General features: G+C 40.8%; 1 long non-coding RNA gene across 1 annotated transcript; it reads right to left on the bottom strand.

Annotated features, from left to right (window-relative positions):
• Positions 1 to 7,333: 7,333 nt before the first annotated feature.
• On the bottom strand, positions 7,334 to 12,221 carry LOC129059706 (uncharacterized). The gene is made up of 3 exons (XR_008525734.2): positions 12,103 to 12,221; positions 11,797 to 11,982; positions 7,334 to 7,577 (listed from the first exon to the last, which is right to left on the bottom strand). It is a non-coding gene; the product is annotated as an uncharacterized LOC129059706 (long non-coding RNA).
• Positions 12,222 to 12,620: the final 399 nt, after the last annotated feature.

Raw genomic sequence — 12,620 nt, 5'->3', positions numbered from 1 at the left:
TCACCCACAGAAGTAGCAGTGACCAGAGCATCAGCATGTTCTTGCACCAGGTCCTCAAACTCCAATTCCCACAGACAACACAGAGAGTCAGGTGAGCCCTGCACAAACAGTGGGTTGCATTATAGGAAAGGAACAAATTTAGGGAACCCATATCTTTTTTAATGGGCAGTAAGTATGCTGTTATGTACTCCAGAGGGAGACACTGTCAGTATCTTCCAAGGCTATTTACTATACAGACATCAGTGGACAAATAGTCCAGAACCAAGGCAGTTAGTGTGAGTGCTTGCAAGACATGCAGAAGTGTGAGACCCATCCACGGAGAATTATCTCCCAACATGATTAGATACTATCATTATTCCTCTTACAAATGAAGAACTTTAAGCTTAGAGAGAACTATATGAATTTAAGGAGACATTCAAACATAAGGTAAAAGTATTTGCTTTTTCATGGAAATATTTTAGTATTTATGAGTTTAATTTGTTACATGAAACATGCTCCCCATAAGGTGTTGCAAATTGCACCCACTTGAGCTTGCAAACTGTAAAGAAGTAAAGTTGGGCATAAAGATACATCCAAGATAAATTTTCCCTAGGTGTTCTGAAAAATATACTGTCCTTTCCTTTCTGTGAGATCATTTTAAATTTTAACTTCCATATATAATTTCATACATACTAAGCTCAAGAAGGAAGTAAGCTGCAGTGGAAAAAACATGAGCCCTGAAGTCAGACAATGGTCAAGTTGGGATTCCAGTCTACACTTACTAACCTGTCTCAGAATCAGTTTTCCCATCTGTGAAAAGAGAATCTCTTGTAGGGTCATTGTAGGAATTAAATGAAATCATGGCTATGAAGCTTCCACCACAGTATTTTGGCACATAGTTAGGTGCTCGATAATAGACAGCAATAATAATGACTTACAGGATGGTTATAAGCAAAGTTGCTGTAATATCCGTTGCTTTCAAATTTTGAAAAATTCAAGAATAAAACTAGAAGAAGAGTTTTAAAGCCCAGTTTTTCTATGTGAAAGCTTTTTCAGGCGTTGGGGTTGTGTCATACTGCATTTAACTTTTTTCTTTGAAAGATTAATTTTAAATGTGAGATAAAAACTCTTCCAGCTGTCAAAGCATTAGCTTTTAGCAATGGAATGGATGTTAATCTTTTAAAAGTTCTCCTAGTATTTCTTTTAATGACTTAGAGCAGGAAAGCTTGTCACTTTCCTTAACACAATGTAAATAACACACAAATATATGGTGAGAACCAGAGTCAACAGGAGCTCAGCAATCTACATTTGCCATAATGTGTGTCCTAGTGATCAATTCAAAGGGCCTTGTGACTTTACATACGAAATTGTGCTGTGTTAGAGACAGCTCTGTTGATCTTTTATCCATTCACATGAAGAGGTGTTAGAAGATGAAATTGTTTTTTATATTCACTTAAAAGTTACACCACAGCCATTAGATAAAAGCAAGAATAACTGTTTGCTCAGTGGGCAGGCAGCTACAAAGCAAGAAACATGCTCATCAAACAGTTGTGTTTTTCAGCTTCAGCAGATGGAACATCACATTCTTTGGTGAGTTCTTCCACCCTGTAAAACTTAATGATTTGCCCTCCCTGCAGATTGCTGAAAAAATTATTGTCCACGATAGCTTGATGTCGATTTGCTATGGAAAGCCTCTCAACTTTAACTAATAGTTGCCACCCAAATTAACAATAACCAAGGAAGGCTGGAAATTATGGGTGCATTCTGGTAATTCACCACAAACTAAGCTTGTTATCTGCATGAAGTACAACTGTGGATCCATGAATAATTCTCAAAAATGTTTAATTTAAAATGAGCACTGGGTAGGATAAACAGTAGTTAAATAATACTTAAATTCCACCATCTGGTATTCTAGTATTTTAATGTGAGCTGAATCTCTTTTATTAGGTGTTTATTTGAGATTCTTTCTGTATGGATTCTTTCCTTATGCAGAAAGAGCTCTATAAATTGGGAAGTAGTAAGAGTTACGATTCAGGACAGCTTTCTTTTATAGTAATTCTCTTAAAGGGAAACACGAGTATTAAAATCTCAGCTATTTTCCCAAAGGGACAACTGAATAATTCCTGAGAGAGTTTGTTTAAATTCAGAGCACTTATTTGTAAGGATCCATAGGTTGGTGCATGTAGAAGAGAATGAGTCACTCAGGTAGTAGGGGAAAAGTGCGTGGTAAAGATTAATGACAGGAATCAAACAAAGATGATTAATAATAGGAGCACAGCAAGATATCAAAAAATAATATGATTAATGGTCTTGGGAAGAAAAATAAAAGAAGATAAAGAAGTTTTTAATGAAAGAGACATCATTTAAAAAAAGATTTAATGGGCTTATCATGCTCGGAAAAAACTATTTCCCCAAAAGTTTTATACCAAGCTATTCCAGTGACTTAATTTGAAATTTGCATGAGAACTGTTTTTTTTTCTTCCTGACCTGAGACATTCAATATGAAGGAAGCAGGAAACAATAATAATGACATTTACATTGTTCCTTACTATTTTCCCAAATATTTTTACATGCATTATACCCTGTGATAGACACACCATCCAGAGAAGGGAAGTAGAGCTGATCTTATCATTCCCATTCTACACATCATGAAGAAATTCAGCTGCCTGCTGAGTGGCAGTACCCTAAGGTCAGTTTTATTTTTCAATGCTCTCAACTTTAATTGTTATATTTCAAATTCATACTAACCAAAGTGGCAAAATATTCTGGGTATATTCCAAGCAAAATTATGATCTACTTGAAGCCTACCTTCCTTCTCACTCCAAATTCAGTACTTACTTAATTACACTGTACCTCCCAAAGAAATCTGGCTCTGCCACTGACTAAAAAAATATACCCTAGAGTCAGCCCTTAACTTCTCTAGGCATCAGTTTCCCAGATTGACATTGCTAGGACAGTTAAAATTTTACAATGCACTTTGGCATCCACCATCTCATTTAATGTCCACCGAAACTTTAAATATTTTTAAATGGAGTAAATTTGAATTCAGAATTGGTTAATTGCTTGTCCAAGATCATACTGATAATAAATGTTAGATCCAGATCTCTGGTCTACTGCCTTACTATGAAATCTGGAATTGGATTAGGTTCTTCTAAGATATCTTCCAGTTCTATCTTCCCTGACTTCAAAGGCTGGGAGAATATAATGTTATTTACAGGTCAATAGTATTTTACTGATAAATGGTATAATTCTTGGAACAAAAATAAAATATTTTACTGACTAGTTATTGAAGTACTTCCTGACAACAGCTTTCTGCAAGAAATTGTGCTTTCAAATGTATTGGGAAGGACAAAAGATGAACCAACACCCACCTTCACCCTTGAAGAGTGCATTCTCTAGTTTGGGACATAATAACATCCACTTCTAGGAGAGCACCACAGACAACGTGCTCTGAAAGTTAGGGAAAACAGGTGGCCTTTAACCTTAAGCCTTAAGCCATATAATGAGTTTAAACATTCAGAGATTGGAGCAAAGGAGCAGAAGAATGATAACCCAGAAAAACCCCATGTGCCATCCACCTTGTTAGCGTATCTCTTCAGTACCAAAAAGACATTAGAATGTGTTTTCTTGTAAATGATAATAAAAACAGCATTATTGTCATCTTTTATTTTATCACTATCAATGTAGCCCTCCTAGCAAAATTAAGTTAGGCAACTGCCATTTGATACCTGAAATATGTTAACATATGTCCTCAAATCCACTGAGAATCGCAAATCCTAGAGCATGAAAGTTTTAGGTCCCAGCTTCACCTTTGTCTTCAAAGCAATATTTTCTTCTGTTTTGTTGTGTCTTTATCAAGATCTGCCAAAAAGTCATCCAGATGACCAGTTCAAATTTTTCTTCCTTTTTGTCTACCTTCCAAAACTACTAAAGAACATTGGAATGAATCAAAGGCAAAGGGAAAGGATGGAAAAACAACAGAAACAAAGGGCCAAGGCCAATTAGTCACTAAATAATTGAGACCTGACAAACTTTTCCATTATCCATAATAACTGTGTGCCCTTATTAAGGCTGTACCCTGAGGTGTTATTCCAAAGCCAAAACAATTTACCAGCTTATGCTTAACTTGTAACAATGTCCATAGTGCAGATTTTCTCCATGAAACAAGTAAGACGGATATCAGGGCAGACCCTGGGATATACTGAAAACTGAAAACTTGATAGTGGATTGCACTGGCAGCAGATTAAATAAGTAATACATGAGCATCAATTCCAAAACCCCTTTCCATTTAAATTTCGGCACTGCATCAAACATCTGGCAACTGTGTAAGATGAAGTAGGACCAAAGCAAGAAGGAAATTATAATAATGTAGCTTGCAATACGACTTCATTTCAAATAACATCTTTCATGTAAACGGGTATCTAAAGTGCTTTACCGAATAACATAGTACAAGAAAGTGGACAGCATGTGGTATAAATTACAGAAAACAGTGGTGCAAGAATATTATATGTGGAGAAAATTAAAGCATTCCATCATCAAGCCAGGAGCAATGGGAGAAAACAAGAAAAGGTACAGCAAAGTGTACAATTTTAGATGAGGTGTAAGAAACTTGCACGTTGATAAGAAAGCCATTTTTCTCCCCACCTGTGTATTTAAAAATGAAGTACTTGCCATTCTTTCAGTAGAAGGTTTTAAGCTGTGTATTTGACAAAGCTGAATTTTAGAGTGCTTTAGCTTGAACATAGCAATCAACCAGAAAGAATGAGGGATTCTGTGTGAATAATCAAACACCCCCCAAAATAGGCTGATTATCTAGAAGTGCCAAGTCTACAGGTAGCAAAAATCCTCCTACAGGCATTTACAGCACAAGTAGTTTAGAGCATGGGCATTGTAATCAAACCAATCAGATTCATGCCTTAACTCTGTTACTTAAGAACTGTACAGCCCTAGACACTGTATAGCCTCTCTGTGCCTCCGTTTCCTCATCTCTAATACGAGAATTTCAATAGTACCTATGTAATACGATTGTCTTAGATTAAACAAGAAAATTCATACAAAATATTTAGCACAGGGTCAGTAGCACAGCCATTTAAAATGTTAGTTACCGTAAATATCAGTCAGGAAGATAAGGTCTGAGTCCCCATCAGGCTCCAGAAGCACCAGTGAGAACCTCCAGATTTGTCAAAGCCCAGTAGTGTTCAGATAAAGTATCCAGGATTCACTTCAGAACACTCCTCCACAAGGGTAAGCTACTCACACACCTACTTCCAGGGATGCTACAGCAAAGCCCTGGCATTCAAGAGTATGAATTGGCCAGGCGCGGTGGCTCATGCCTGTAATCACAGCACTTTGGAAGGCGGAGGCAGGCGAATCACTTGAGGCCAGGACTTTAAGACCAGCCTGGCCAACATGGTGAAACCCTGTCTCTAGTAAAAATACAAAACATTAGCTGCGCGTGGTGGCACGTACCTGTAATCTCAGTGAGAGGGGACAGCGTGCTGGCAGCTCGCTCTGGGCGCCTCCTCAGCCTTGGAGCCCACTCTGGCCGCGCTTCAGAAGCCATTCAGCCCGCCAGCCCGCCGCTGCACTACGGGAGTCCTTCTCTGGGCCGGCCGAGGTCGGAGCCGGCTATGGGAGTCCCTCTCTGGGCTGGCCGAGGTCGGAGCCGGCTCCCTCTGCTCGCAGGGAGGTGTGGAGGGAGAGGCGCGGGCGGGAACCGGGGCTGCGCGCCGGGCCAGCGCGAGTTCCGGGTGGGCGTGGGCTCGGTGGGCCCCCGGCAGTGACGGGCTTAGCACCCGGGCCAGCAGCTGCGGAGAGTGCGCCGGGTCCCCCAGCAGTGCCGGCCCGCCGGCACTGCGCTGGAATTCTCTCTGGGCCTCAGCTGCCTCCCTGCAGTGCAGGGCTCCGGACCTGCAGCCCGCCATGCCAGAGCCTCCCGCCAGCCATGGGCTCCTGGGCACGGAGTCTCCCCGACAAGCGCCGCCCCCTGCTCCTGGGTGCCCGGTCCCATCAACGGCCCAAGGGCTGAGGAGTGCCGGCACAACGCGGGACTGGCGGGCAGCTCCGCCTGCACCCCCAAAGCGGAATCCACTGGTGAAGCCAGCTGGGCTCCTGAGTCTAGTGGGGACTTGGAGAACGTTTATGTCTAGCTAAGGAATTGTAGATACACCAATCAGCACTCCGTGTCTAGCTCAAGGTTTGTAAATGCACCAATCAGCACCCTGTGTCTAGCTCAAGGTTTGTGAATGCACCAATCATTGCTCTGTGTCTAGCTGATCTGGTGGGAACTTGGAGAACCTTCATGTCTAGCTAAGGGATTGTGAATGCACCAATCAGCACTCTGTGTCTAGCTCAAGGTTTGTAAATGCACCAATCAGCACCCTGTGTCTAGCTCAGGGTTTGTGAATGCACCAATCAGTGCTCTGTGTCTAGCTAATCTAGTGGGGACTGGGAGAATTTTTGTGTTTAGCTCAGGGATTGTAAACACACCAATCAGCACCCTGTCAAAACAGACCAATCAGCTCTCTGTAAAATGGACCAATCAGCAGGATGTGGGTGAGGCCAGATAAGGGAATAAAAGCAGGCTGCCCCAGCCAGCAGCAGCAACCGGCTGGGGTACCCTTCCACACTATGCAAGTTTTGTTCTTTCGCGCTTTGCAATAAATATTGCTGCTGATCAGCCTTTGGGTCCGCACTGCCTTTATGAGCTGTAACACTCACCACGAAGGTCTGCAGCTTGACTCCTGAGCCAGCGAGACCACAAACCCACCAAAAGGAAGAAACTCCGAACACATCCCAGCATCAGAAGGAACAAACTCCGGACATGCCTCCATTAAGAATTGTAACACCGCGAGGGTCCACGGTTTGATTCTTAAAGTCAGTGAGACCAAGAACCGAATTCTGGACACATTAGCTGCTCTGGAGTCTGAGGCAGGAGAATCGCTTGAGGCAGGAGAATCGCTTGAACCCAGGAGGTGGAGGTTGCAATAAGCCAAGACCATGCCACTGCACTCCAGCCTGGGTGACAGAGCAAGACCCATCTCAAAAATAAAAAATAAAAAAGTATGAATCGCTGCCGCCACATGACTTTTAGTTTTGTAATCAAGAATCTGAAACAATGGAAAACACACATTCCTTACATTCTAGTAGAATATCTTGAATAGATTCTTTGTTAAAAGAGGTTCGTGAAGGGAAGTTAGGGCATGTAAGATCAGACGCCCTAGAGTATGACTCTGCTACGTGGCCTTCCTTACTCCTCTCTTAGATGATTTCCCTGAGTGTACACCCTGCGGGGACCCACAGTGTCCACCATTCTCCATGGGATTAGTTACACATCTCTGAGTAACAAATTTGCCCCCAACTCAGCACCTTAAGACAACAAACATTCATCACTTACCTGGCACCATGTCTAAGGGCCAGGAATCCAGGAGTGGCTTGGCTTAGTGGTCTGGCTCAGGGTTCCTCATGAGGTCTCTGCAAAGTCAAGCTGCTGGCAAGGACTGCAGGATCTGTTTCCAAGTTCACTGGTGTGGCTGTTGGCTGGAGTCTTCAGTTCCTCACCATGTGGGCCCCTTCACAGGACAGCTCATATATGCAAGCTAAATTTCCCCAGCACAAGTGATCCAAGAAAGTGAGAGACTGTATGGATTACATGTTATGTAATCCATAACATGATCTCAAAGTGACATACCATTATTTCTGCCATATTCCATGAGTCACACAGACCAACCCTGGTAGAATGTGAAAGCTGCTAAACAAACGTGTGACTAGCAGGAGGCCAGGCATATTGAGGCTGGCTCCCACACCACCTTGGTGGTTAACTATTCTTCTACCTGGGCCACATCTGGACATTTTTAGTCTACTGATAATTATGCTCCAGTTTATGTCTATTTTTCTGTTCCTTCCAGACTAAACTATTATTAAACTACTGTCTGATGCTGAAGTTTTCCTTTCTCAAAGTACAAACCAAAACATTTACCCTATTACATATAATATGAGGACCTGAAGGCCTTTCATCTGGTGTTTCTTCAAGTAAACCTGAATATGTTGATTGAAGTGCATTCGCTTCTAGAACTCAAGGATCACAGGGCTGGAGATGACTATACAGCATGCAGCATGTCATACTGGTTTTGAGAAGTTAAAAATACTTATGATGATCTTCAGTAGATGATGCTCCAGAGAAATGCTTGCCTTGACCTTTTCTTTCCTCTGGGTCTTTGCTCAGGTGTCTCTATTCTTTCAGAATTAGCTTTCGATCCCTTTCCCCCATGGATACATATCTTTTTACATGGCCTAACTTCAGTGACACCTTCTTCAGGAAGCCTCCTTTGTTCTATCATCCATCCCTTCTCTGAGCTGCATTTACATTTTGTCTGCACTATTCTCTTTCCATCACTTACCCTTTACAGGGTAAAAGGCACCAGCCGCTGCTCATATGGTAGAACTGTGTCTGGGCTCATTTCATCAAGGTAAAGGGGTAGTACTGGAAGCCAGTCTGTTTGGTGAGGCATGGTGAAAAACCCCACAGGTGAAGAGGTTCCCAAACCATCTTTTTTCATATGAATTTTGCAAAAGTCATAGAAAAGTTCATCCCTAGGATCCTAGGATAATGGGTTTCCCTTCCTGGAACCAGTAAATGTTTACTTTCCTGCAGTTCCTTACTGTCAATGAGACAGCGTGATCTTTCAAAGCTGCTTGCTCAGTGGCCTCATGGACTCCATCCAAACTTGGCTTTGTGCCAGGCAGAGCTTAGCATGTTCCTGGAGGCAATGGAGGTAGTACTGATCCTAGTTTCCGCAGCCTGACCCCGGGTTCCTCAGCCTTTACTTGCTCAGTGCTTCTCAGGGACTGAAACCCTGAACCTGTCTGCTTCTGTGTATAGGGTATTCTTATCTCTCTTTTTATTACAGAAACAATGTAGCCGCTTTCAAGCACTTTAAAAAAAAATAGTGGGAGAAAACAAAACTCCAACAGTTCCATTACCCGACTGCACAAGGGCAGAGTCTGGGAGTTCTAATCCTGTGTTCTATGTGTTTAGCAAATAGGTTCAAGGTCACTAACTTATTTTGCTTGCCCAATTAAAACTCTTCCTCATGTGCTCATGCACCTGTCCAACCACACCCACCACCTTCCTTTTTTTTGTTTTTTTCTTTTTTTTGCTTTTATGGACTGTTTGCTGATTCTTTTAGTTTCTGGGACACAAAAGTGAGTGGCACCACGACATGTGTTCCCTTCCAATTCTTTCTCCATACGTAAAGGAAGTTGTCACATAATTGTGTCACGGTGTGCATACAGTTTTCTACTCTTCTTCTGGCAGTTAACATAAAATCATAAGCAACTTTTCAATGTTGCTGCAGAATCTTCATAAATCGGTGTTGGAATTTTTGGTTTTTAACCAAAAGGTCTCACCTCTGTCATTTAGTTGCTGAATTACCTTGGACAATGAATTAACCTCTCTGAGAATCACTTTATCTCTAAAAGGGTGTTGACAATATCTGCCTTGTGCTGTTGGGAGTAATAAATGAGGTGCAGGATGCAAAATCTTAATGATGGCATACACTAAATGTCCAATCAATTCTAGCTAAAAATAATAACCTTCTTAAAATATGTTTATGATTGCACTGTATTCCATCAAGTGGAAAATAAAAGTTATTTTTGAGATTATAACCACTCTGATACATGAGGAAATGTTTATTATGCACCCACAAACTATTTAAATTCCAATTTTAGCCACTTGAGTTTGATGCCAACCTACTGTCCCTGAGTGTAGTGTCCTCTCTCTCTAGTCACAGTCCTTTCATGTGGGAATGTATTTCAGTTTATTCCAGCTCTGTCCTTTCCTTCCTTCATCCTGCATACACATTTCTCTCCAATAGAGCTAATAAAAAATATTTGCCTGCTGCATTAATGTTCACATTGAGGCTGTTCATAGGAAGATTCCTAAATTTTTTGTATGACAGTCAACGTTGCATACAGTTTGGAAGTAGAATTTCAGGATGTTTATGTATCATCCCAATAAATGGTTAAGAACTTAGTGAATGAATGGAAGGCCTTGCAAAGATAAGACATGTGTTAATGAGGAAGTTGTTAACTTCACAGGTTCCATTTGAAGGCTCAGATTATTTGTGAAACCAAAGAAGCAGGAAGAATGAATTCTGCTGATCACTGCAGAGGGAGGGGAAGAGCTTTGGCTAGAAAGCTCTGGGTTTTATTTTTATTATGACATCTCTGTAAACAAATAAATAGCACTAATTTACATTAAATTATCTTGTCAATATCTATAAATATGATACATTCTGGTGATAATTAAACAATGAGCAGTGAAATTTTACTAGGGTTGGGTTCTATTTTGTTTTGTTTTGAGGAGAGAGGAAGTGTTGCTATTGGAATGATAGGCTGAGTAGAGTTCTTCTACAGAATCCACTTTTGCAAATTGGAGCAGAAATAGAACTGATGAAAGGATATTAGATAGTTCACAGAATATCTGGTAGGGCCAGAGGATCAGATGACAAATTTGAGCATCCAGGAGCCATGATAACCACCCCTTCTCTAGCAGAAACACCACAGATGCTGGCACTTGGCACTGATCCTCAGGACTGAGTTCCAGAAGTACTGCCACCCCAAGCCCCAGAACTGAATCCCTACACCAGACCTGCCAAAAGACCAGTTTTCCCAGTTGCCTCTGCCTCCTCCCAAGAACTTTTCCTGTAGGGGATCAGTCAGGGTGGCGGGAGAAATTGTACAGATAAAGTTATAGGAAATAGACACAAACCTTCTTGGAAGGCCGGGAGGTTTGCATAGTTTCAATAAAAGATTTGGCTGAAGGCAGCTGAATTCTCTTAAAAGCTTAGGGTGTAGATACATAGGAATGTAGAGGAGTTTATCTAAATAGCTTGCTTACTCATGTGGTCCTAAGACCAACCTTTGATCACCTGCAGGCGCATGACTGCTCTTTACTCAGGAGGTTGGCAATGTTAATTACCCTCTAGTGTTGTTTACTGGAGACATTTGTCATTTAACCTGTACTAAATAAATGCGAACTTCACCAGCTTATCGATGCCAAAGCTGTGGACTCAGGCAGCAGAACCCCTTAGCTGCACTGACAGGCAAAATATCTGTGTCAGTGTGTGTCTTTCATCCGTCGCTGGGTCAGAGTCTGCGGGTCAGACCCAGCATCCTCCCAGTATGTCATCCCAGTGCTAACACTCTCTTCCTCCTCAAAACAAAACAAAATAAAACCCAACCCTAATAAAACTTTCATTGCTCCTTGTTTAATTAATTCAAATCTGTCTTTCAGGGACAGTCTGATTAGAGTGAGTGAGGTCACATGACTGTACCCAAATACAAGGGGTTTGGGAATGCAAATATTCTGGCTACCACTTTAGGAAGGTGAGAATGCTAATTACTCACTCTAATTTAAAAAATAATGATTAAAATGGTCAGTGTTTCCAAATAATAACTGCAGAATAGTTAGATGGGAGGAAAATAAACCTATTCTTCAGTAGTGTATTTAGAAACCTTATCAATCTTTGACATTCGTAGCTAAGAAGGAGTCAATCTGCTTTGTAAATTTAATTATAAGCCAAATAATTAGTGTACGGAGAGAATTAATAAAAATATGCCAAGGTAATCACAAACCAGCTTCAAATAACTGATTTAACTAATGATGAGTTTTTCATTGAAACATCTGTATACGCTGGAGAGTTTCTCTAATATTATTTAATAGATTTTAAAATATCTTTTAAAATTACAAATGCAGTATATTTATGACAAAAAATTTAGAAACCTAGATAAGCAAAAAAAGAAATTACTCATTACCTCATGTATATTAGTCTGCTCAGGAGGCCATAGCAAAACACCATAGACCAAGTGGCTTAAGCAGCAGGCGTTTACTTTCTTACAGTTCTAGAGGCTAGTAGTCCCAGATCAAGGCACCAGTCAATTCGCCTGATGAGGGCTTTCCTCCTGGCTTATGGGCGGCCACCTTCTTCCTGTGTTCTTACACTGGGGAGAGTAGGGAGAGGGTGAGGTGAGTGTGTACCCAGAAGCTCTCTGAAGCATTCTTAGAAGCATTATTTCCATCCTGAAGACCCCACCCATATGACCTGTTTTAACCTTAATTACCTCCCAAAGGCCCTGTTACATTGGTGGTTCAGGCTTCAACATATGAATCTGGGGAGGAAACAACATTCAGCCTATATCATGTTCAGGATGTAACCCCTGTTGAGTGTCATCATTCTGTATTTTGCATAAGGAAGGAAACAAATATTGTAAAAAATGAAAATATACTGATTTGAAACTCTGCTTTTCATCTAACACTATTCTGAGAATATCTTTGCACTTAATTAATTACATAATTAAATATGTAAAAAGTATTTTAAATGTCTTCCACAATTTTTTCTGCAATATTAGGGTTAATAACAACATAATAACTGTTAATAATAATGTATGGTTGATAACTACACGCTGTTATTAGTTTTCCAATTCACCTCTTGGTGGACATTTACATTTTTCTAATTTGTAATATTTTACAAATGGTTCTATGAAGTGCTATGAAGAACAATCTTGTGACGATTTCTTTGTTGTATCCCTATAATCATTCTGAGTAGTGGATTTCTGGGGCAAAGACTATGCATATTTTA

This window comes from Pongo abelii, chromosome 4 (assembly GCF_028885655.2).
Source record: "Pongo abelii isolate AG06213 chromosome 4, NHGRI_mPonAbe1-v2.0_pri, whole genome shotgun sequence".
NCBI classification, from domain to species: domain Eukaryota; kingdom Metazoa; phylum Chordata; class Mammalia; order Primates; family Hominidae; genus Pongo; species Pongo abelii.
This window is presented reverse-complemented; position numbering and strand designations above follow the sequence as displayed.